Raw genomic sequence first — 26982 nt, forward strand, 5'->3', positions numbered from 1 at the left:
AGTACACATTGTCAGCACTACTTTTTCCATTCAGAGAGATGGACCCTCTACCTTTGACCATACATGGTGCATCATTGCCAAAATGAACCACACCACCATCATACTCTTCCAAGGATAGAAACTTGCTCCGGTCACCAGTCATATGGTGAGAACAACCATTGTCAATGATCCACTCATTGGAATTATCAAACTGGGAGACAAGAGCCTTCTTGTCTGACACATCTTCTTTGACAACAACAAATACAATATCTTCATTTTCTTCATCCTCTGATTCTTCATTTGTGACACCTTCATCAACTGCCACAAAACAGTTTCTTCGTTTTCCTCATTTGAATTTCTTGAACCTTTCCGGTTTGTCCTTGTTGTCACCATTAGGAAAGTTTACAATAATATGTCCTATCCAGTTGCAAGAAAAACACTTCAAAGGTAACTTACCTTTGTATTTGCCGGTTCCTTTAGGAAGTTTCCTGGCAAGGAGAGCTTCAAATGCCATCAAAATCTCCTCATTATCCATTTCTCTACTCTATCTTGGTTAACCACTAGTGCTAGCTTCTTTTCCTTTTCTGGATGGTATAGCAGAAGCTTTAAAAGCCAATTCAGTCTTTTGAACACTGCCATCAAAAATATTTAGCTCATAGGCTGTCAACTTTGTTATGATGGAGTCCAAGGATACCTTAGACTTGTCTATTGATCTCAGCTCCTGAATGGTAGCAACTCTTATTGCATAGACCGACAATAGGGATCTTAGGACTTTGCTTACCACAGTGGAGTCTTCTATTTTACCACCTGCACTGTTGATATCTCCAACAATGGTTTTGATTCTTTTTCCATAATGCTGAATGGTCTCTCCTTCAACCGTCCTCATATCTTCAAACATCCCTCTCAGGCTTTCTTCCTTAGCCTATTTTACATGTTCATCACCGCCACAGATATTTTCAAGAACATCCCATACCTCTTTAGGATTTACCGTGTCCTGAACATCAATAAACTCAATGTCAAATAAACTACTAATTAGGGCTTCCATGACTCGCCCATTTTCTTGTATCTCTCTCTTTTGGTCATCGGTGAGAGTACCAGTAGGGGCAACATAGACATTCTCAACATAGCTCCAGTGTTGATCACCCATGCTTATGATGAATATCTTCATCTCGTCTTTCCAAATACTGAAATTTTCCCTCTTAAACTTTGGACCTTCCCTCTTCATCATTTGACTGGGATCTTTATCTCAAGCAGTTAAGCTTATAACATAGAGGACCTAGAGGATGCTCTGATACCAATTGATAACTTAATGATGAATGAATATTACCAAACCGATACTGAGAGGGGGGAGTGAATCAGTACAGGCAAAAACTCAACCTTAAACCAGTTTGTCAACTAACACTTATGCACTAACAGATAAATAGCAGCACCAGTCCTTCAACAGAATTCAACCGACAAAACCTAGTACAACTGAGACAAACAAAGACCGGTTGACACTTATCTCCTCATATAATCTAACTCTTCATTCCCATTTCACCCTAATGCATGAACAGGCAATCTACCATGAAAGATATACATATTACAACAAGATCAACATGCATCACCACTTAATCAGAAAACAATCATAACATCACATGAAGAAAGCATCACACATGACACACACATTTTTCACATGGAAACCCAACTGGGAAAAAACCATAGTGGGGATGAATACCCACAAGCTGTTTTTGAACTCTTTAGAAGTCCGCTCTATTAGAAGCCTTGTACTTTTAAAATAGGTTGTGTTAGGAACCGATCATGTTAGGGATCACCCGGTTAAGGGATGGCTACAATACTCGGTTAAGGGTTAAACCCTGTTAAGGGTAACTTGTTAGAGGATTTCAAGAACTCAATAGCTAAAGGATATCAATGACTCAGTAGCTTCAAGTTACCCTATTAAAGGATTTTCAACAAGACTGTTAAGGCTACCCTGTTAGGAGGTTTTCACAACTGTTGAAGTGGTTAGAGATCAATAGGTATATCAATGACCTGATAATAGCATGCAATGCCAATGCAAATCTGCTTAAGCTCCTCTTCACCTTCTGCACTTACACTTTGTAGATGTGACTTCTCTCCTCTAGTCTGGCAAGAATTGCGTATCTCTTCTCTTAGATACACACACACAACTTTTTCCAACGACCTCTGAAAGAATCACAACATCGACCTTGTAGGACAACAAACAGGTCGGTAGCATAAACCTTAAACCCTAAACATGTTAGGTTAAACAATTCAAATGGTTCAATCCTGACCGTTGATAATACTATATTGAATGCAATAGTCTTGATCCAATCTCAAGACATTCTCTATCATCTGTTTTCTACTGATTTCATGGCGGCTGATAACCCATCACACGTTATCACCGTTTACAGACTTCGCACATTCCTGAGGTAGATAGGGATAGTCTTCTTCATGCAAGATCCTTCACGCGCATAAGGCTGACGTGGCAACATGATCTGCTCTTTATTATATTGCTAACTCATCACACAAAGATCAGTGATTGAGTCACAGAGGCTTGAGGTACTCCAACTGGAAATCCTAAAGTGGAAACTACCTACCAACCAGTAGTCATACAATGCTTCCATGTGCCGGTTCCCATGACTACATGCCGGGTCACCTTGAACAAATATACCGCTTTACTTTGGCATATATATCGGTTCTCACATATCCCGGTTCTCTCTTCATATCACATATTGACATCAATGACAACATACTTTGGCATTTATGTCGGTTCTCTCATATGCCAGTTCTCTCTTCATATCACATATTGACATGAATGAAAACATATAATATCATTATGTCCTCATATCGGTTCACATAATGCCAACAATCTCCCCCTTTGGCACTGATGGCAATATACAAAGATATCTCTTTGCTATCTCATCTTCTCCCCAATTTCTGTAGATATCTTCTCCGCTACACTTCTTCTCCCCCTTTGACAACAATGCCAAAGTGGAGGCACAAACATCCCTATTCCATTATGCTGCTCCCCCTAACGAGTAGCATCCTTGAACACATCAATCAACAAAAAAAAAATTGACTATGAAATACCTTACTGATGTGGAACAAATACTTTTAATTTACCTCTTGAAGGGGCAGTACCCCCAATTCACCTCTTAAATACACAAATGTAGTCTTTGGGAGAGGCCTGGTGAATATGTCTGCTAACTGCTCCGTACTGGAAACATGTTCTAGTCCAATCTCTTTATTCTAAACCTTTTCCCTCAAGAAATGATACTTAAGCTCAAAATGCTTGGTTCTATAATGTAAAACTGGATTCTTTGAAATATTGATAGTACTTGTGTTATCACATAATATACTTACTGGTTCAGATACAGGGATTTTGAAGCCATCTAATACATGCTTCATCTAGATTGTCTGAGTGCAGTTCATGAAAGCTGCAACATACTCCACTTCCGCTGTAGACTGAGAGATATAGCTTTGCTTCTTACTCGTCCATGAGACCAGTCTACAATTGAGAAAGAATATACCACCGGTTGTTCTTTTTTGATAATCCACATTACCTTCCCAATCAGCATCTATGAATACTTTCAGGTTGAAATCATTGTTGTATGGGTACCACAATCCATAGTGAACTATTCCCTTCAGATACCTAAGAATCTGCTTGACTGCAACCAAGTGGGATTCTCTTGGACTTTTCTGGAACCTTGAGGTAATGCCAACTGCATGTGCAATAGCCGGTCTGCTATGCACTACATAATGCAATTTACAAATAATTGATTGGTATTCCTTCTCATCAACCAATGCGAAATCATCCTCTTTTGATAATTTGTAACCAGTCACCATCGGTGTACCAACCAGTTTGCTATCTTCCATGCCAAAGGTCTTCAACACCTCTTTGACATATTTGGATTGAGTGATAAAGATTCCATCTTTCATCTACTAGATTTGTAGTCCAATGAAGAACCTAATCTCCCCTATGAGTGACATCTCAAACTCTTCCTTCATCTCATCAGCAAACTCATGACTCATCTTGTCATCTCCACCAAAGATAATCTCATCAACAAAAACCTCATAGATCAGGATCTCATCTCCTTCATATTCCAAGTAGATATTGCTATCTTCACTTGTTCTCTCAAATCCAATCTTCACAAGATGGGAGTGTAGACATTCATACCATGCTCTAGGTGCCTGCTTTAGACCATATAAGGCTTTATGTAGCCTACACACCATGTCACTGTCTTCAGATAGGGCAAACCCATCTGGTTGCTCTGTATACACCTCCTCTTCAAGTATACCATTTAGGAATGTAGATTTTACATCCATTTGATATAATTTGAAGACTTTAAAAGCTGCATATGCAAGAAGCATACGAACTCCTTCCAATCTAGCTACATGAGCAAAGGTTTCACCATAGTCTTCTCTTTCTTCTTGGGCATATCCTTTGCACACCAATCTGGCTTTGTTTCTAATCACTGTGCCATCCTCATTCAACTTATTTCTGAAGACCCATTTGGTAGCAATGACATTTTTGTGCTCCATTCTAGGTACCAAGGACCATGTACCATTTTTCTCTATCTGGTCAAGTTCCTATTCCATTGCCTTGATCCAGTCTTCATCCTTATGTGCCTCTTTGAATGACTTAGGCTCAAATTCAGAGATCAAACATGAACTTTCTCTGACTTTTCTTCTTGTAAGGATTCCAGCATCCTTATCTCCTATGATCTGCTTAGGATCATGATTTAGCTTGATATACCGAGGAATGGTCTTGATAGATTCCTCTTTCTTTTCTTCTTCATCCTCATCTCCATCACTATTAGCATCTACATCTGTCGGTGTAGGAACACTGATACTGGTACTTGGTTGACTAACAACCGGTTCCCAGAAGGTTGCAACTAGTTCACTTACCACTTGCTCATTACCAGTTTCCTCAGTTTTCTCAAAGGTTTCATCAACTCTTACATTGATGCTTTCCACAATTCACTGAGTCCTGTTGTTGAAACACTTGAGAGCTTTGCTCTTGGTGGAATATCATAGGAATATTCCCTCATCACATTTTGCATCAAATTTGCTCTGGTGTTCACTTCTCTTGATGTAACATTTGCTACCAAACATTCTAAAGTAGCTAACCACGGGTGTCTTACTAGTCCAATACTCATAAGGAGTTTTATCCTTACCTTTCTTGATGAGTACCCAGTTCATTGTGTAGACTGCAGTGCTCACCGCTTCCCTCAAAAAGGTGTGATCTACCTTTCCTTGAATCAACATGGTTCTAGCTTCTTCAACCATAGTCCAGATATTCCTCTCTAGTAGGCCATTCTGCTGAGGAGTCTAGGGGGCAGACAACTGCCTCTTGATGCCAAATTCTTCACAATACTTGTTGAATTCACCGGAAGTGAATTCCCCTCCTTCATCAGTTCTACGACACTTGATCCTTTTACTACTTTCCTTCTCCACTAATGCTCTGAAAGCTTTGAACTTCACAAAGGTTTGAGAAATGTCTTTCAAGAATGTGACCCACATCATTCTCGAGCAGTTGTCAGTGAGAATCATGAAGTACCTATCACCCTGCACACTTCTAGTTTTCATAGGACCACACAAATCAGTATGCACAAGATCAAGCAAGTTGTTAGTAGTGAAAGATTTACCTTTAAAGGTTGAGGAAGACATTTTCCCCAATTGACACTCTTTGCACAAGGTATTATCTGGTTTGCTTAGCACCGACAACCCTCTAACTGCCTTGATCTTACTAGCCTTTACAATGTTATCAAAGTTTAAATGGAAGAGTCTCTTATGCCATATCTAGCTATCATCAAATTTAGTCATAAGACATGTACTTATATTTGCATTCAGATGAAATAGGCTACCTTTGGTCTGCATGCCGATGGCCACCAATTCACCATCTTTTCGTTTGATTCTGCACACTCCATTCTTGAATTCCAAAGTGAGACCATTGTCATTCAATTGGGCAACACTCAAAAGGTTGTGTCTGAGACCATCAACCCAGTACACATTGTCAGCACTACTTTTTCTATTCAGAGAGATGGACCCTCTACCTTTGACCATACATGGTGCATCATTGCCAAAATGAACCACACCACCATCATACTCTTTCAAGGATAGAAACTTGCTCCGGTCACCAGTCATATGGTGAGAACAACCACTGTCAATGATCCACTCATTGGAATTATCAAACCAGGAGACAAGAGCCTTCTTTTCTGACACATCTTCTTTGACAACAACAAATACAATATCTTCATTTTCTTCATCCTCTGATTCTTCATTTGTGACACCTTCATCAACTACCACAAAAGAGTTTCTCCAGTTTCCTCCTTTGAATTTCTTGAACCTTTCCGGTTTGTCCTTGTTGTCACCATTAGGATAGTTTACAGCAATATGTCCTATCCAATTGCAATAAAATCACTTCAAAGGTAACTTACCTTCATATTTGTAGGTTCCTTTAGGAAGTTTCCTGGCAAAGAGAGCTTCAAATGCCATCAAAATCTCTTCACCATCCATTTCTCTGCTCTATCTTGGTTCACCACTTGTGCTAGCTTCTTTTCCTTTTCTGGATGGTATAGGAGAATCTTTAAAAGCTGATTCAGTCTTTTGAACACTATCATCAAAACTATTTATCTCATAGGCTATCAACTTTGCTATGATGGAGTCCAAAGATACCTTAGTCTTGTCTATTGATCTTAGCTCTTGAATGGCAGCAACCCTTATTGCATAGACTGGCAATAGGGATCTCAGGACTTTGCTTACCACAGTGGAGTCTTCTATTTTACCACCTGTACTCTTGATATCTCCAACAATGGTTTTGATTCTTATTCCATACTACTGAATGGTCTCTCCTTCAACCATCCTCATATCTTCAAACTTCCCTCTCAAGCTTTCTTCCTTAGCCTGTTTTACATGTTCATCACTGCCATAGATATTTTCAAGAGCATCCCATACCTCTTTGGGATTTACCTTGTCCTAAACATCAATAAACTCAATGTCAGATAAACTACTAATTAGGGCTTCCATGACTTCCCCATTTTCTTATATCTCTCTCTTTTGGTCATCGGTGAGAGTACCGGTAGGGGCAACATAGACATTCTCAACATAGCTCCAGTGTTGAGCACCCATGCTTCTGATGAATATCTTCATCCTGTCTTTCCAAATACTAAAATTTTCTCTGTTAAACTTTGGACATTCCCTCTTCATCATTTGACTGGGATCTTTACCTTAAGTGGTTAAGCTTATAACACACAGGACCTGGAGGACGCTCTGATACCAATTGATAAATTGATGATGAACGAATAGTACCAAACCCTTACTTAGAGGGGGGGTGAATCAGTATAGGCAAAAACTCAACATTAAACTAGTTTGTCAACTAACACTTATGCACTGACAGACAAACAGCAGCACCGGTCCTTCAACAAAATTCAACTGAGACAAGCAAAGACCGGTTGACACTTATCTTCTCATATAATCTAACTCTTCATTCCCATTTCACCCTAATGCATGAACAGACAATCTACCATCAAAGATGTACATATTACAGCAAGATCAACATGCATCACCACTTAATCAGAAAACAATCATAACATCACATGAAGAAAGCATCACACATGACACACACATTTTTCATGTGGAAACCCAACTGGAAAAAAACCACGATGGGGGTGAATACCCACAAGCTGTTTTTGAACTCTTTAGAAGTCCGCTCTGTTTGAAGCCTTGTTCTGTTAAAGACTGTAGACACCTAAAATTGTCATGTCTAATTAAATAAATATTTTATTTATTTAATTATCTAAACCTAATTCTTCTATTAATTAAATAAATCTTTATTTATTTGATTAATTCATTTATCCTCTTCTAGCCTTATTTCTCATTTAAATAAATACATTTATTTATTTAAATTATCATTTTCTTAAAATTAAATAAATATCTTATTTATTTAATTGATCCCACTTCTACTATTAATTAAATGAATCTTTATTTATTTAATTAATTCATCAGCCTTTTCTACCGATGACACATGTCATTCATCTCTTAATTCCTACACTACCTACCCCCTTTCATTATTTTATTATTTCCTCTACCTACCCTTTAATCATAGCTGACCTCTTTTTACACCTTTCAATCTTATCCCTTCATTTCTTATGGTGTCTTCTATATAAGGAGATGCTTCCTTCATTATCAAGACTACTTGGCTAATTCAATTATGCACTTGACTACACTATGCTTTGCACCTTCATATGCGATCCTACTTGCAACCACATTTTGTTCTTTGTTGACCTCTTGTGCACATAAAATATGAGAGCAAATATATCAAGCAAGATCAATGGAGATAGGAAGAATGGAGATTCAAACCCTATTGGACATGTGATGGTATAATCTTTGTGATTTCATTTGATTTGCATTGTCTTAGGTAATCTTCATATGTTATGGTGGATCTTTGTTGTTGTTAGGCTAGGGTTTTGTGGTTGAATTCATTTAGTCTTTCAACATTATTGTTATCCATTTTCACCATATACATTTTGGCATGCCCAGTGGCCCAAAATGTGCCTGGTCGCGCACTGTCCGCGCATACATACCTGAGCCCTGTGGCATCCGCTAAATCATGCCAAACTGTCTACCCACTCTGTCAACTAGCTACCTCTCCAATACATACAACGTCCACCCAATCAAATATCTGCTCCAGAAGGTGTATGGTAACTCTACTGCATCATCCTCCCACTACTCGCACCCAAGGTACAACCTCCATATCACCGTGTCGATCTCAACCAAGACTCAATGCTAGTACTCCAATCTGCCAATCCATGGCTGTGATGTAATCATGTCGTACAAATGCACAAAGCTATGTCCATTCCCCCTGCCCCTGAAGTGTATAGGTCGTGTCACTGGCAGATGCTCGTATGCCCACACCTGTAGCAATGTAACCCCACAGCCCAATCCTACATATCCATGATAAACAAACTGATGCAGCTCGTAATACAAGTGTGCCAGCACACACGGTCCCTAGGCATATCTGGTGTGTTGTGTAACCAGCATCTCCAAGGTGCTCCCCCAGCCCACAGCCAAACCTCGTGTCGCCCTATCGGGACATAGGAACCCACTGATCACTCCCCTGAGCACTACTGGTAGTGCTAATCCTATAGCTGTCATGGTGTCCCATGCGACATGTCCTGCCCTCATATCTAGTCTTAGGTGTTGGAATACTCATCTCAGGGCATCCTTGTCTCTGTCTCGATCATAGGGTACTAACTCCCCATCGATCGATATCCTTAGAATCTGGTATACAGCCTCCAAGGTGACTGTCATCTCACCCATTGGAAAATGGAACATGCACGTCTCTGAGTGCCATCTCTCAGCTAGTGCAGTTAGCAAACCCATGTTCACCCGAAACTCAGGCACATACAAAATGTGGCATAGACCCATACCCTCAATGGCAGCTCTATCCTCGAATGTCAACTCTGGTCGCAACCTCTGAGTCAATGGGAATCTCTCTCATGACTCCAGCATAGCCAAATACTCTTGCAGTCATGCAAATCAATCATGTCAGTCCTAGTGACACTCACTGTTCATCACAAAGTGTTGCTTCTATCCTAGTGAGACTCACTATTCATCACAAAGTACTACGTGTTTGACACTCCCTGTTCATCACAAAATGCTACTCACATTTGCACTCACTGTTCATCACAAAGTGCTGCTCATATATTAGTACTCCTTGTTCATCACAAAGTACTATGTCTTGGTACTCCCTGTTCATCACAAAGTGCCTTAATCTATCTTATCCTAGGGCCTCTTCTTGAGTGAATCCTCTTGAGTAGTTTCCTAATTGGCAACGTATGTTCTATCATAGAATTGTCAATCCTAGCCCTATTTACTATCCTAGTCTTCCCTAGAGGACCTACTTGAGTGTATCCTCTCAGCAGCTTATCCAATCGACAGCATATGTTCATCACAGAACTGTCGATTTGACCTAGAAGACACAAATTCACATTTTTTGGACACAAACATGCTTTCATGACATAAACGCGCTCAGAGACTGCATAAACGCGCCTGCCTAGCACAGACGCGCCTAAAACACACAGACGTGCCTATGCTCTAAATAGACACACTTAAAAGACACAAATGTGCCTGCCTAGCACAAATGCACCTGCATAATGCAGACGCGATTGCATCCTACACAGATGCCTTTTTCGACACAGACACACTTGACACAAACACAGATGCGCCTAGCTAGCATAGACGTGCCTGGCACCAGCACAGATGCGCCTACACGTTTTGGACACTTTTTGACATTTTTCTAAAGCACATTTATTGCACTACCTAGCATGCATTTATGACAACAATTAATACAACAAAGTACAAGGGGGTTTTGTGGTACTTATCGGCTCTCCTGCCTCTAGTTTCCTCTGAAATCAGTGAACGCGATCAAATCTGTGAACCATTGCCATTGCTGCTGACTGCTATTGCTCTATCTCGCTCTGCACTCTGATCTCTTGAAGGTGTGGATGACAATGAGGATGTTTTCCTCTTGTGGTCTATTTATAGACTGCCCTAGCCTTAGTCCTAGCCCTCATTTCCCAAGTCAGTCTTCGTTATCCCGTGATTCTGTCACTTTATCCGGTTAGTCCATTCTAGCCTTTCTTTCTTATAGAGAGATTGTCTGCGATATTTTCAGACATTTTTCATCCAATCTCTCGAGGAGGCATATCATTCCCATCTTGGGGCAACTTTGTATCAGTTCATCTTATCTTCTTTGAAACAACGCGACAAGCCGTATTGTCTCAAAGAGGGACAAAATGTAGACACCTAAAATTGTTAATTATCTAAGCCTAATTCTTCTATTAATTAAATAAATCTTTATTTATTTAATTAATTCATTTATCCTCTTCTAGCCTTATTTCTCATTTAAATAAATACATTTATTTATTTAAATTACCCTTTTCTTAAATTAAATAAATATCTTATTTATTTAATTGATCCCACTTCTACTATTAATTAAATGAATTTTTATTTATTTAATTAATTCATTAGCCTTTTCTACCCATGACACATGTCATTCATCTCTTAATTCCTACACTACCTACCCCCTTTCATTATTTTATTATTTCCTCTACCTACCCTTTAATCATAACTGACCTCTTTTTACACCTCTCAATCTTATCCCTTCATTTCTTATGGTGTCTTCTATATAAGGAGATGCTTCCTTCATTATCAAGACTACCTGGCTAATTTAATTATGCACTTGACTACACTACACTTTGCACCTTCATATGTGATCCTACTTGCAACCACATTCCGTTCTTTGTTGAGCTCTTGTGCACATAAAATATGAGAGCAAATATATCAAGAAAGATCAATGGAGATAGGAAGAATGGAGATTCAAACCCTATTGGACATGTGATGGTATAATCTTTGCGATTTCATTTGATTTTCATTGTCTTAGGTAATCTTCATATGTTATGGTGGATCTTTGTTGTTGTTAGGCTAGGGTTTTGTGGTTGAATTCATTTAGTTTTTCAACATTATTGTTATCCATTTTCACCATATACAAAGACAGATACAATAGGTTTTGTTAGGAACCGATCCTGTTAGGGATCACCCGATTAAGGGATGGCTACAATAATTGGTTAAGGTTTAAACCTTGTTAAGGGTACCTTGTTAGAGGACTTCAAGAACTGAATAGCTAAAGGATATCAATGACTCAGTAGCTTTGAGTTACCCTGTTAAAGGATTTTCAACAAGCTAGTGAAGGCTACCCTGTTAGGGGATTTTCACAACTGCTGAAGTGGTTAGAGATCAATAGGTATATCAATGACCTGATAATAGCACTCAATGCCAATGCAGATCCGCTTAAGCTCCTCTTCACCTTCTGCACCTACACTCTATAGATATGACTTCTCTCCTTTGGTCTGGCAAGAATCACGTATTTCTTCTCTTAGATACACACACACAACATTTTCCAATGACCTCTGAAAGAATCACAACATCAACCTTATAGGACAATAGACAGGTCGGTAGCATAAACCTTAAACCCTAAACCTGTTAGGTTAAGCAATTCAAACGGTTCAATCCTGACCGTTGATCATACTGTATTGAATGCAATAGTCTTGATCCAATCTCAAGACATTCTCCATCATTCTTTTTCCACCAATTTCATGGCGGCTGATAACCCATCACACGTTATCACCATTTACAGACTTCACACATTCCTGAGATAGATAAGGATAGTCTTTTTCATGCAAGATCCTTCACACGCACAAGGCTGACATGGCAATATGATCTATTCTTTGTTATACTGCTAACTCATCACACAAAGATCACTGATTGAGTCACATAGGCTTGAGGTACTCCAACCGAAAATCCTGAAGTGGAAACTACCTACCAACTGGTAGTCATACAATGCTTCCATGTGCCGGTTCTCATGACTACATGTTGGTTCACCTTGATATGTCGGTTCACCTTGAACAAATATATCGCTTTACTTTGGCATATATACTGGTTCTCACATATGACAGTTGTCTCTTCATATCACATATTGACATCAATGACAACATAGTTTGGCATATATACCGGTTCTCACATATGCAAGTTCTCTCTTCATATCACATATTGGCATCAATGACAACATAAAATATCATTATGTCCTTATACCGGTTCACATAATGCCAACAACCTCTCCATAAGGAGTCAAAATTTCCATGCAAACCCTTTGGTTCCCTCCTCTTATCCCATAACAAGACTTAATCACCAACTAAGAATTCATGAGAAATTTTTTTCTTATCAAATAACACCTTCACTTAGCTTTGGTGTGTAGCAATCCTATCATCCACTTCTACTCTTGTTTCTTCCAACTGAGACAGAAACATAATTTGCTTATCAAGTGAATCTTGATAGGTTTCATCTTCAACGGACTTGGCAAGTTTTAATGCTAGAAGTTCCACAATGATTGGAATCTCGGTATTCAACCCATACAAATGTTGAAAAGGTGACATATTGATCGCTCTTTTTGGAGTTATATGATCTGCCCATAGTGCATCATAAAGAGCTTTATGCCAAGTCCATTGTCTCTCATCAACAAGCTTCCTCATAATAGTAATCAGATTCTTTCTGCTTGACTCAGCCTGACCATTTCCTTGCGGATAATAGTCAGATGAGTGTGAAAGGGTAATACCATGATCGAAGCAAAAGTCAACGATCTCATAAGATGAAAAACATGAAGCATTATCGGTTACTATCTTATGAGGAACACCAAACCTTGAAATGATGTTTTCCTTAAAAAATTGACAAACCACTGCCAAGGTAGCTTGCTGAGTTGGAATTGCCTCCACCCACTTGGTGAAGTAATTTGTCACTGTGAGAATGTATATTTGACCTCCACTAGATGTCGGATTGACAGGCCCAATGAAGTCCAATTCCAACTATTGAAAGGGCTCTTCAATTACCACTGGTTTAAGAGGGAGTGGAACTAGTTTATGCTTACCTACAAATTGCTAACATTGCTCACATTTGTGAGCCCAACTGTATGCATCCTTAAACAATATCGACCAATAGTATCTAGCATGCAAGATTTTGTGTGTAGTGACAAGGGCAAAAGAATTTCCACCACAAGAAAGATCATGAAAAGATTGAAGTAAACTTACTTGTTGTTGTTTGTCCATGCAGTGCAGGAAATTGCCATCTAGACCTTTCTTATACAAACTATTGTCCCATAGGACAAAATTCACTGCTTTAAGCTTCAAGGTTCACCTTTCATTACGTGATAAGTGCACAGAACAATCTCCATATGTTAAGAGATATGCCGTCAAAATACCACTCATCAGTGGTGCTGACAAATATAACCTTGGGAAGATCTTGATTCATACCTTCATTTTCTAGCACCACTTCATTAATTGATTTGTTGTCAGCTATCAACTGACATAGACCTTTTCCATGAACTAGCTTAGTGGGCTTGATTTCTATGTCATATTCCTGAATCTTGGCAACCTGGTTGCCCCTTTTAGTTCCAAACTCTTGTTGTGTCAAAATTGGCTTGAAAACAACATCAGGAACAAGAGTGATGACATGTGAATTCAGAATATAGAACCTGAAATGTTTCACCGCTTTAACCATGGGAAAAGCATGCTTCTCCATTTCTGAGTACTTCAATTCATGAGCTTTTAGCATCTAACTCATTAATGCAATGGGTGATTCCACACCATTGTTTTTCTGCATCAGTATGGCCGAACATGTATGATCTAATGCATAGCTATACATGATAAAATCTTTGGTATAATCAGGGCATACCAAAACTATGGCGTTCACCATGGCTTCCTTGATCTGATGGAATGGTTTCTTTCCTTCAGGAGTCCACTTGATAATATAATTTCCTTTCATCATGTTAACTATGTAACGAGTCTATTCAGCAAAGTCTGGAATGTATCTTCGTAAGAAATTTACTTTGCCGAAGAAAGAATGGACAATAGTCTTACTTGTTGGCATGGAAAGATAACGAATAGATTTTACTCTTTCAACATCAAATTGTATACTTTCTTTTGAAATAATATGCCCAAGTAACTTACCTTCAGTAACCCCAAAAATAGATTTCTTGGGATTGAGGGAAATTCCATGTTAACGACACTTACCCAAAACTTGTTGCAAATGATAGAAATGATCTTGACATTTCTTAGAATAAACACTCAAATCATCCAAACAAACTACAATGAAATTACCAAGGAAACTTCGGAAGGCCAAGTCCATTACACGTTGGAAAGTCGCTCCTGCAGTTATCAACTCAAAAGGCATTCTGTGATATGCAAAAGTGCTTCAAGGTGTGGTAGTTTTGTGTTGATCTTTTTCAAGAACCTCCACTTGGTTGTAACCCAAAAACCCATCCAACATGGGCATAATCTCTGATCCAGTAACAACTTGTAGGAAATGATCCATGATAGGTAAAGGGTAGTTATCTTTTAAGGATAACTGATTCAAATTCTAGAAATCAACACATATTTGGATCTCACCATTCTTCTTACGTACAGGTACAATATTGGCTATCTAAGAAGAATGATGAATGGGGAAGATTATCCTTTCTTTCAACATCTTTTGAACTTCAACAAAGATAGTATAAGAGATCTTTGGGTTGTATTGCCTGTGCTTCTTATGAAAAGGCGTGATACCCAACTTTAATGGAATGTCATGATGGAGTTCTTCAGAGTGAAAAGACTTTAGATCTTCATAAGAGTAGGCCAAGACGTCAACATATTGCTGCAATAATGCAACAAATTTCTTCCTTTCTTCTTGTGAATAATACTTTCCAATGTTGATCATCTTTGGATTGACTTCAGTCCTGATATTTACTTGCTCATATTCCATTGAGCCTGTAGCTGATTTTTGTTGCTTTTTTACATAGCGATAATGCTTGTCAAAAAGCTTTTCTAAAGAAACTAGACCCTTAGGGATTTTGTTTCCTTTCAATTGCAAAAAATTATCTCTTGTTTCTGCATCAATACTTTCAATTGCATCCTTTGAAGGGCAATGACTACCTTCAAAATATAGATCATCAAAATTGTCAGCCGTCTGCAAGAAATTAATTACATGATGATTATCATTAAACACTTGCCAATGATTAGAGTTGTCAGGAACACTTAGTTGAAATACCAATTCAACAATGTATGTTGATCCTGAAATTTTTTTGTGAGGAACCAAAGAGGTTGCTGATATTGTTAATGAGTCTGCCCTATCATTAAATTCACGGGAAACCACAGATATATCAAAAGCATCAAATGACTCTATTAGATCTCATACAAGGTTATGATAATGTTGTTGCCTATCGCTCCTCGTCTAATATATGTTCTTGACTTGACAAACTATGAACTCAGGATATCCTTGAGCATGTAAATTTTTAATTCCCTTCTTTTGGGAAACATTCATCCCCTAAAGAAGAGATTCATACTCGTTAGTGTTATTTGTGTTGTTAAACTGCAATTTGAAGGAGAAAGGGAAGAAATTTCTATTAGGAGAAACTAACACATCACCGACTCCTGATCCAGTAGAAGAACAACTGCCATCAAATTCTAGCATCCAAACATCATCAAGACTACCAATGCTGACAGTATCAAAATCAAGAATTTCTTGTTGTGAAGTAGATCTTTCTAATTCTGTAACAATACTTTCACAATCAACTGGAACCTCATTGAGTGGAATGACATCTTCAATCTCAGGAACAATCTCTAAACCCTTATCAACATGCAAGAAATAATTACCCATACCTGATGACTTGAAAAGAATCTATACCCGCTAATCATCAGACTTAACAATGGTGTATTTTGATTCTTTTTCTGGAGCTAACTTTTGGATAACTCCTTTAAAAGGAATACGAGCCTCAATCTTATCCATGTTTAACTCACCTCCCACATCTCTACAAAAAATTCTTCCTAACAATAGACCATATGAAGCCGGCACATCGGCTACCAATACTGTCATCTTAATCTTCTTTTCTGGGAATGCAACAAAAGCAAACTGCACTTCCTTGATCTGACCTATCAAGGGGACTTTCTTGTTATCCATAAAGAAACATCAGCCAAATGTTTTGGTCAAATTTAAACCAAGGGCATTGGAAACTTTTGATGGCATAACATTATCAGATGCCCCAAAATCGATTACACAGGTACCAAGCTTATAACCATTTATCAACAAAGAGATATAGAATGGCTCTATATTTTCTAGAGGAGAAGGGGAAGTCAATAAGTTATTTTGAAGTAAGTTAGACTTGGGAAGATTACTAGGAGTAGTATCTTTTTCTTTAACAAACTTGACCAAACGGTCAAATTGATCTGGATTAGATCTCAAAAATTCAACCTCAGACATTTGTATTTTGGTTTTCCTAGCATGGTCTAAAATATCAAATGACTAAAAAGAATTTATCAAATATTGATTTGGGTTCTCATTTTGAGAACTTAAACTATTAGGTACACTAGTCTTTGATGCAGGTGTAGAGAATTGATAGGTGCAACAAAATTGATAGCAGTCAAAGAATCACTTACACTTTTATCCTTCATGGCATCCTTTAAGGTAGAATTATCTTTTGCGGGATTTGGTATGTGAGTCCCACTCTTAGCAATAGAAACTGGCAAACATTGAGAATCCTTGATTTGAATAGAATCATCACTCTTCGCAATGATAGGTGGCTGAGCCACCTGTGCTTGCGAACGGGTGAATACTGCAAAGACATCCCCATCATGTGTCTCAGGTGTATCATCTTCTTAATATTGCATAAACCTAATATTAGAGTCGCCAGCCAACTTTGCATCGTCTTCTTGATGCAAATTGGCATCTTCTTCACCAAAAGGGGGAAGATCATTTTGTTCAGCTTCATAATACACTATAGCTGAATTTTGGGGTGGTGCTTCCAACACAAGCCTCTCTAGAGTGGGAGGCAATTTATTTTGATTACGCATAGCATAATTAGAAGTATTATTTCGATAATTCCTTCTTGGAACATCACGATAAGAAGTATTTCCTTGTGAGGAAATTTGCTTCTTAAGTTCTAACAATTTATTTGCTAACTTTTGTATCATGGGATCAACTAAAGAAAAAGATGAATCAACAACTTGATTATTCCTAACCTTGTTAGGATCTCTCTTTATCTTACCGACATGGATAAGATCATCTTCAACCAATATGGCCATCTACTACACAATGGCCAAATTTGTAGGATTATTCCTTTGCAAAAGAAAGCTCACCTTTGGCAATTGAGCGTTGATAAAGAAGCATTTCAAATTTCCAATGGTGGGTTGTGAAGCAATTGGAATGCGATTATGGAATTTGTTGAAATTTGCTATGAACTCACGCATAGGTTCCTGAGGTTCTTTTTTCATTTGAGTTAATTGTGCCATCAACACGTGATCATCTTCGACAAACTTGAACCTTGCTTCAAACAGTGTTCTAAGAGTTGCCCAATTTATGATACAAGCATTTGGAAGATGATAAAACCAATCAGCAGTGGCTCCATGCAAAGTCTCAATGAACAATCTCACCTAAACATCTTCATGTTCAACACCTAGGACCCTACATGTGATGTAGAAAGTAGCAATGTGTTCATCCAGATGTTGAGAACCATCCCCCAAGAATTTAGACAAATTTTTCTGCATGCCTTTGGGAAGTTCATGCAAAGGTGCAGTCAAGCTCAATAGACCAAAAGTAACACCCCAAGGACCAACAACAACCATCCTTAATGGATTATATGGTGGTATTACAAAATGACTTGCAAGTGGAAAAAATAAGACTAGCAAACATGACGCCTCACTTGGTACGAGAGATCGTCATGCAGAAGGAGGAAAACTTCATGTCCGCTGCAAAGGAGAACACATCCGTGGAAGTGTCACAAAAAGAAAATTACGTTGTTGCAGAAACTCAAAAGTAGGATCAATAACTCCCGCTAATTATTTCCCACGAGTGTAACTTAGATCAGCCAAATTATGATTTTTGAGAAAAATAACAAAATGGATATTACAATGAAAAGAGCACTACAACCAAAAGGAAAAATACCGGTTACACATCACTCCCCAGTACAATCGCCAAAAAACTGTTGGGTGAATATTTTGTCACTAGCATACCAATGAAAAAATATATAATTCATACATAGCTATATTGAGAAATTAATCTCTCCTCTCATCAAAGGGGAGGTTCCCTTTGAAATTTCTTCTCTAATTAATAAAAAATTAAAATCTGTGGGTTAGTTTCGAGCATATAACTCTCTTTTTTCAGAGTTAATGTATTCTCCCTCCACTTTTTTACAATTTCCCTATCACTTTGATATAACACTAACTTAACTAATTATCACAGTGATGAGGAATTCAACTTGTAGCTCAAAGTCTTCAAGTATAATTCCTTAATCCTTAAAACTACAATAAATAGTAGCAATACAAAGCCTACTACTAATCACTTAACAATGAAAAATTTCTGAAATATTCGAGGAGCACGAAGTCTACTTTCACATTTCAGGAGCTCTTTTACCCACTTAACAATACCTCCTATATCAAGAAATTCAAGAACATATATAAGTCATGAACGTAAGAACATTAACTCATATAAATAAATTTTTGACACAACACAAAGTTTGACATCAAGTAAAATTCCTTTCTTTATTTGCTTGATCAAATCTTCACAACAAAAGCTCAAAGTCTTAGTTGAGGCAAAAATTTGGCTGAGTTTTGCTTAGCATAATTCAAGATAAAATATACAAATGAGGGTCCTCCTTATATATAAGAAGAGTAGAGAAAAAAGTGGGCATAGTTGACTAATTCAACTGCACAGTCCCACTTGACTACAACTATAGTAGTAAGAAATTATACAGCTGCGAGAAAACTTGCAGCATCTAACAATGCAACTACATGAAAATAAAATGTCAAAAAGGGACACTTTATTCATCTTTTTCCTCCTCGTTTGATTTGTGGAATTCTTTGAACTTATTCAGGATGGCCTCCATCTCTGCTTGGTTCGACATTGGGGTAGAATCTATGATTACATGAACATGGGAAATTGCATCTTCGGCCTTCACATATTTCTTTTTTCTATCTTTCAGCATGGATGCGAGGACCTCAAAACTGACTTGGATCTCCAATAACTTATCGAATGCACCAAGTGAGAAATCTTGTCCCGTGCAATGATCCATTAAGGCAATAAATTCCTGCGTGATGGTATCACTAGTAACGAGATTCAGATTGTCATCATACAGATAACAAGGAAGGTTGGCAATTCTAGCAGAAATGAGATCAGTCTAATCATCACCTTCCTTCCTTTCCTGATCCAGCTCCACAATCATCAATCGTATTGTCTCTTTTTTATGAGACAATAGTGACAAGATATAGATATATTTTTCTCTTGTAGGAATCACTTTATTTTAAAAGAGGACATCTATTTTGAATTCCTCCATTTTGCTCTAAAGGGTTGTACTCTTCTCAATATTTTAATTTCTTGAGATAATGAGGTCTTGATACTTTGTATGTGACTTTGGATCACTTCAAAATCAGTCAATAAGCTAATTGTTGAACTTAGAAGATGAGACCCTTCTGATTTCAACCGTGCAATCCATTCATCCACCACTTGACCTTTGGTTCCCACCTGTTCAACTTTATTAAGAGCTTCAGTGTCCATTGAAGAACCTATGGGCTCAATCTCTTGGGAAGATTGTTTAACTTTAAGAACATTGGTCAATTGCTCGCACTTCTATTTCAGTTCATTCTTCTCATCCTTCTCTTGATCTTTTCTTTGGGGTTAGTTAAAACTAAGTACCTGCCAATAGATTTTGGGAACTTCAATCCGGTCTTATGTGCTTGCGATTTCTTTTATGCACATAGATTAGTTGTTGACACAACTCTATGAGGATGATCTTATCTAAAGGATACCTTGGTAAAATGAAGGGTTCACTTGAGAAACATCTGATCCGGATGTAAGTGAATGTTGGAAACTGAAGAAAAATGCATCCAAAATGAGAGACCCTATTATATGCAGTTTCTAATAATATTTTCTTCAGTAGACTTTTATCAAACTTGTATTTCCACACAACAAAGAAGGCATCATTGACTCTCCTAAAATGGCTACCTTGATTCTTGATCATGATTTGATCATAGTATTCCCAGACAGGTACTAACCTTCTATCACCTTTGGTACATAAACTGGGATATTGTTTCATAGAAGCGGTTGCATATACCAGGTATGAAGTCATAAATAATTTCAATGTCACTTTGACCTCCTTCAATTGTACATAGAGTGCATCACTGATTTGTTTACCCCAATCGATCCTTGCAGCCCCTTTCCTGATTACATTCATGTAATAGCACATCCAGGTTTGGAAATAATGAGAGTCTATTAAACCCTTTACCCATGCCAACATGGTGACCATATCATTGTACTCCTCATTGAAGTCACTTTTGTGGAAGTATTTAGGCCATCATGAGGTGGTAGAATTCGTAGCTATAGAGAGGTACACTATATTGATTACTTTCTTGCATTTGACCTTATTTTTCTCATAGTACTCCTGAGCACTTTCTTGAGAAACGTTGGCCACTTCCTCAACTGGAGAACGTTTGAAAAAAATTGTTGAAGAAAACACTGTCCAAAGTGATGACCACATTTTAATCAACATCCTTAACCTATCTTGTATTTTGATCAAAGTGATCCGCCACTGCAAGCACAAAATCTGGGTCATGAGCTGCAACTAGGAAGGAAGCATATTTATGCAACTCAGATTTGATCAAGCTTGTTAGGCAAGAAGGAGATTTCTCAACTCAATCAATAAAATCCTACATACTGACATGACCAATTTATGTATCTTTGATCTCCTTGATGTTTGAATCTACTGAACTTTCTAGGTACAAATTCAAGTACCTACATACTTGTACTTCATCTTCTTTGCTGATGTTTTACTCGGTGAAGATTCCAACTGACTAGAAGAAGGCTCTGATTTTTCATGAGATGGCCTTAACATTTGCAAATGACTGTATTCAACATTAAGGATTAGGTTCCTAAATAATTATCATCATAAATAAAACTAAATTTTATGAATTGGATCGAAAAATTAGACTCAGAACATGCTTGGGAGCAAAACTGTCAAAAATGGCAGGTTGGGGAAAAAAGTCTGGGATCTGCACCTTAGGAGTCAAAATTTGCACATTGGACTTTAAAGTCTGATGTGCAAGGATAAAACATCTTTACTTGCATATGGGACTTTAAAGTCCGAAGTGCAAATTGGGGAAAGTCATCGACACATTGGACTTTAAAGTCCGATGTGCAAGTTAGGAAAAATCATTAGCACATTGGATTTTAAAGTTCAATGTGAAAATATAAATCATTCGAAAGACCAACACATCGGACTTTAAAGTCTAATGTACTGGGGAAGGGCAACTGATTGACATGTCGGGTTTTAAAACCCAACATGTCAATCAGACAATCTCCTCTCACATATTGGACTTTAAAGTGTGATATGTGAGGTTTACCCTCTTGCATATTGGACTTTAAAGTTCGATATGCGGAGAGTTAACTCCGTATATTAGCCTGCATGTCGAGTTTTAAAGCTCGATGTGTAGGAAAGGGGAGAGGGGGAAAGTAAAAAGGATCAAAAGGTAATCAGACAATAAAGTATGATGTGCCCTCAACCCAAAGAGAAGGTTTAAGAGAAATCACATTTTAATGTTCGATTGCCCTCCGAGTATAGATCAAACATGAAAGGAAATGAAGAAGAAAAATAAGGGCAAAGTGAAAAGAAAACTACAAAACAAACAAAGACCCTACCTAAATCCACACAGCCGAAGAGAATCAGGTGACTGGTGATGAATCGAAGTCGAATTTATGAGGAGAGGAGTAGGAGGGCATGCATAGAGGAGAAAAATCAAAATAAAATGAAGAAATAACCTTAACAGATTAATAAATAACCCCAAAAATTAGCAATAATGCACTCATTAATGTTAATTGTGTAGTGCATGTCAAACATTAAAGTCCAACATGCAAAACTAAAACCCTTGTAAGTCAAACTTTAAAGTCCAACATGCAAGAAATTGCCAAATCAACCTGCACATCGGACTTTGAAGTCCGATGTGCAGATGCAAAGAGCTTGCAAGTTAGAGTTTAAAGTCCGATCTGCAACGGTAGAACCAAAATTTTGCACATTGGACTTTAAAGTCTGATGTGCAAATTTCTTTAAAAAGAAAGGATGCAACAGGAAGTCCGACATGCAGGTAAAATTGCAAATCTAAAAGAGCCTAAAAACAATAAAAATGAAAAGTGAAAAGCTAAATGAGATAACCGATGGAGGTGATCAAGCTCTCCTCGAGGTCGTGAGGTATGAAACAAACCAGCTTTGTAGTGTTGCCTCATGATTTTGGCCGTGCTGAAATTGAGGACAACATCCTTCAAAAAGTTGTACTTGACAGACATGTGCTTTGTCTTAGAACGAAATACCAGATTATTTTATATGTCAATAGCAGCAGAGTTATCATAGTGAATAACTACCGGTTCATTACAATCCACCCTTATATCCTTCAACATTTTCTCCATCCACAGAACTTGTGTACAGTTAGTAGAAGCAGCAACATACTCATGTTCAAGTGTAGATAAAGATGTACATAACTGCTTCTTGCTGATCCATGAAACAAGTTTCTTTCTAAGAAAGAAAGCTCCACCGGTTGTGCTCTTTTGGTCATCAACAACTCTAGCCCAATCTGCATCTGTATATGCACATAGTGTAAAATCGTCATCTTTAGGATACCACAAACCATATTTAGTTGTTCCTTGCAAATACCTGAAAATCCTTTTCACCACACTCTCATGATTCTCTCTAGGATCACTCTGATACCTTGATACAATACAAACTTCATTCATTATATCCGGTCTAGTTTGAGTTAGATATAAAAAACCTCCAATCATATACTTGTACCTTGTAGGATTTATCAGTGATGATGCCTCTATCTTAGTCATTTTCTCACTTATAACCAACCATAGGAGTACCAATCGGTTTAGAATTTTCCATACCAAATTTCTTCAACAACTCCCTAGCATACTTAGGTTGATAGATAAAAATATCTTTATCAGTCTGAATAATCTACAAACCTAAGATAAAATTCATCTCCCCAATCATAGACACCTCAAATTCACTATTCATATTATCAGAGAGCTCCATACATAGCTTATCCTCACCTCCAAAAATGATATCATCAACAAAGAATTCAACAATTAATATGTCATCATCAGTGATCTTATAATATAAATTACTATCAGCATTACCTTTAGTGAACCCAAGCTTCAAAAGACATTTGTCCAATCTTGCATACCAAGCTCTAGGGGCTTGTTTCAATCCATATAAAGCTTTCCTTAACCTGCAAACCATGTTTTTGTCATCTGAAATTGAAAATCCATCAGGCTGCTGAATGTAAACTTCCTCTTCAAGATCTTCATTCAGAAATGCACACTTAACATCCATCTGATAAACCTTGTAGTTCATATGGGCAACATAAGCAAGAAATAATCTCATAGATTCAATCCTAGCTACCAGAGCAAAAGTATCACCATAATCAATTCCTTCCTTCCGAGAATATCCTTTACAAACCAATCTAGCCTTATTCCTCATAACTTGTCCATCTTCATTCAATTTATTCCTAAAAACCCATTTTGTCCCAATAACATTCTTATTTTTAGGTCAAGGAACTAAAGTCCATGCATTATTCTTTTCTATTTGATCTAATTCCTCTTCCATAGCTTTTATCCAACATTCATCTTTACATGCTTCAATTACTGATTCTGGTTCAATTTGAGAAATTAAACATACCTCATCAACTGCCACCTTTCTCTTGTCATCACTCCTTTATTCTTGTCTCCAATGATCTGATCTTCTGAATGATTTAACCTAACATACTTAGGAGTCTTCTAATTTTCTGTTCCTCTTCTCTAAACTTCAGTTATTGTTGAATTTTCTAACACTGTCAGAGTAACTAGTTCAACATTCTATTCCAGTATAGGTGCTACCAGTTCAGTTATGATCATTTCCACTGTCAGTTCTCTCTCATAAGTTTTGATTTGACTTTTGTTTAGCTCATCCACCTTGACATTAGTGCTCTCCACAATTCTCTGCAATCTTTTGTTATAACATCTATATGCTTTGCTATCATTATAATCACCAAGAAATATCCCTTCATCACATCTAGGATCAAACCTTCCAATGGAATAATCTCTTTTGATATAGAATTTACTACCAAAGATTCTAAAACACTTAATTGTAGGTGTATGACCAAACCAAAACTCATAAGGTGTCTTATTAGTGTCTCCTTTGATATGAACTTTGTTGAATGTGTACTCATAGCTTCTCTCCAGTACATATGAGGTAGTTTAGTTTCCATCATCATAGTTTTAGCTGCATCCAGGATAGTTTTGTTCTTCCTTTCCACAACTCCATTCTGCTGAGGTGTCTAAGGTGCAAATAATTGTCTCCTTATCCCATTCTTTTCAAAATAACTATTAAATTCACCAGATGTGAATTCTCTACCCTGATTAGACCTTAAACATTTAATCTTCAATCTTATCTCTGTCTCAACTTTAGATTTAAATATTTTAAACTTTTGCAATGCTTCATATTTCTCCCTTAGAAAAGTAACCCACATCATTCTAGAATAGTCATCAATGATTATCATAAAATATCTATCACCTTGAATTTTTTTGATTCTAGCAGGACCACACAAATCAGTATGAATAAGATCAAGAACATCATTAGATTTGTCTTGTATACTCCTAAAAGAAGTTCTGACTTTCTTTCCCATTTGACATTCCTTACATACCAGATTATAGGACTTCACATCTTAGGTATATCTCTAATTGCCTTAGTAGAACTAATCTTTACAATGCAATCAAAATTCACATGACATAACCTCTTATGCGATAGCGAACTCTCATCAATTTGTGCAATCAAACATGTCTTCTCAGCGAAGTTCAATTGAAATATGTTACCTTTAGTCTAAGTACTGATTGCAATCGCCAATCCAGATCTATTGATAATCTTGTGTTTTTCATCCTTGAACTATAACTGAAATCCCTTATCCACCAACTATTCTACAATCAAAATATTATGCCTTAAACCTTCAACATAATAAAGATTATCAGTATCATGCTTCCCATCCAATGATATAGTTCCTCTTCCCTTGATCATGCATCCTTTGTCATCTTCAAATCTAACTAGAACACCATGAAATTCTTGCAAAGATAGAAACTTTTTTTTTATCTCAAGTCCTATGATGTGAACATCCACTGTCTATCACCCATTAATCCTTGTCTTCAACTTTAGGAGAAAGGGCCTTTTCTTCAAGTACCAGATTATCTTCCTTGATAGCCAAGAATACCCATTCCTTTCCATTTTCGGATCCACTAGCTAAATCTTGTGCTAGTTAATCATCAGAATCAGTCACATGTTCCTCATCCGCATAGTAGCATGATTTGTCTTTGTTCCTCTTGTACTTGTGCTTGTTTCGATAATCAATGTTAGGCCTAAAAGATGTTCTAGCTCTTTCCTCAAATCTTGAATTCCTTTTAGGACATCTAGATGCAAAATGACCTATCTTATTACATGTGAAACATTTAAAAGGTTATTTTTCTTTATACTTACTTCCCATCACACCTTTAGGTACTCTTCTAGAAAATAGGGCTTCAATTTGCTCAAACTCTTCATCGTCTTTCTTCATTTCCTCTAGTTCCTTAGTATATAAGGCTTTCCAATCACTCTTGCTGGTAGATGATGTAGATGCATGAAAAGAAGGTTCAAATTTTGCAACTCCAGAAGGACCAAATTCCTCAAGCTCAAAGGAAGACACTAATACATTCGGCCTCAAATTCCAATGGACAAAGCATTTTGTGATTATTTTTTTATTTTTTTTAAATGCCTGATAACATCAAAATGTCGACGACTATGCCAATGATGTTTTCTGATGAAGCCCGTGTTAGTCTGAATTCCGATGGCCAGAGGAATGATTAGAAAAAAAAAAAAGAGCTCGAGTTCATTTGAAAAGCATGCACAACAGATTGAATTAACTCTCAACTTCATCTGCCTCTGCCAATTCCTTTTTTTCTTTTGCCTCTTCCTCTGCCTCTGCCTCTGCCTCTGGAAATCGGTTTCAATGTGTCCTTTGCCTCTTTTACCTATGCATCTTCCTCTACCTCTGCCTCTGCAAATTGGGTTGTCTAGCAGGTGATATTGAAGGATTGATTCTGTAGTTTAAAGGGTATCAAACTATTGGAGATGGCGAAATTCTTGTAGATTTTTGGATGATTGTAAATTCCTGTGGACTTGCAGGTTGTGTGTTTCAATCATGTAAAGTTGGTTGCAGACAAGTTCATTTGAGAGTGTGTGTCTCATAAATTTGAGCATGTCATCCTCCCTGTATGTTCTCATTTTTATGTTTCTCTTTACTTTCCTAATGTTGCAGTTCCTAGTTATTGAAAATTCTTCCAATTATCGATTATGTTAGATAAAGGCTAAAAGTATTGTATAAA

Source organism: Cryptomeria japonica, chromosome 4 (assembly GCF_030272615.1).
Source record: "Cryptomeria japonica chromosome 4, Sugi_1.0, whole genome shotgun sequence".
Lineage (NCBI taxonomy): Eukaryota > Viridiplantae > Streptophyta > Pinopsida > Cupressales > Cupressaceae > Cryptomeria > Cryptomeria japonica.